The 1,276-nt window shown below is 41.7% G+C and overlaps 1 pseudogene; it reads right to left on the reverse strand.

The window, feature by feature from the left end:
• Positions 1–916, reverse strand: part of LOC119591094 — a 5,433-nt pseudogene extending 4,517 nt beyond the window's left edge.
• Between the last annotated feature and the right edge of the window lie 360 nt (positions 917–1,276).

Below are 1,276 nucleotides of genomic sequence, written 5' to 3' on the forward strand. Positions count from 1 at the left end.
AAATATGTTCTGATAATTATCATTGGCTGTATTCGACCAGAAGCTATCTGAAACTCAGTGTGATTGGGGATGACGTACCTCCAACACAGCCAGTAACTTCACAGTCTATTCCACAGTTGCTCTGATGTATATTCTTGGCACTCAGGCAAAGGCCAGCAAAACCTTTTCGCACCTGTATACACATGTACATGTAATAAGATATACCTTGGAATAGTTTTCATAGCAGTGAGTATACATGTAGTGTTGGCCTTTGCCAGAGCACTGAATGTTCATAAGCCAGTGTCCAAAAAGTGAATTTGTATTATTTACCTTAACGTTTGCCACAGGACTACAATTCAAGTAGCAATTCTGTTATGGTTTTTAAAAAATCGTGCTCAAAACCCTAGACATTATCATAAGAATTCCAAACGCTAAAACTCCAATAAATCTATATTAACCTTTCTTTCTCCTAACTCTTCCTTTTCCCTTTCCTGAGGACAAGAGAGAGGAAGGAAAAAGTAGGGAAAACCGCCCAGACCAGACTCAAAACAAACTCACCAAAGCACCCACAAGAAACGGATAAAAAGGCTCAAAGATGAAAAATCCAAAAAAGCCATCGAAATGAGAAGAAAATCGGCCTTTGTTAAAAAACCTCCTCTGCGCGACGTCCCTTTAAACCCCCTGAGAACAAACGGGCTAATTTCTCCACCTTTTACTGACTGAGTGCGAGTCTCTCCCGCTATGGCTCTGTCGCTGCTCCTTTACTCGGATCGCCGTCGTGCTGTTCCCTGGTGCGATATTTTGGGCCATTTTGCAGGAAAATCGAGAGAGCGTCTGCGTCGTCCTCTTGTTCCTCGCGAGACGGATTCAAATCTGCCATTTAAATCGCGGCGGCCAATCAGCGTCGACGAGGGCTGTGACGTTTCCCAACGGCCAATCAGCGTCGACGGGACTGTGACGTTTCCTGATGGCCAGTCAGCTTTTTGGGAGGTTTATGACGTCACTGTTTAAATTCACTGTTAAACGTAAGTGTTATTTTATCTATATGTCATTCGTTATGTACTTGCATTATTTCGCAAATATTCATATGCTTAAGTTTATTCGATAGGGTATAATCGTGGCGGTTTTCATTTAAATCAGGCCCGCAATCATAAATTAGAAGTTTCGTGACGTCATCGGTTAAAGGCACTGGGATAACCTACGGATAATAAAAACATGAAAGGAATGATACGTACGTTCGAATGTATATCTCTTGTCTTAATTCTACGCAATAATGATGACGCGATTTAATGGAATA

The sequence above is a fragment of the Penaeus monodon genome, chromosome 28, assembly GCF_015228065.2.
Source record: "Penaeus monodon isolate SGIC_2016 chromosome 28, NSTDA_Pmon_1, whole genome shotgun sequence".
Taxonomy (NCBI): Eukaryota; Metazoa; Arthropoda; class Malacostraca; order Decapoda; family Penaeidae; genus Penaeus; species Penaeus monodon.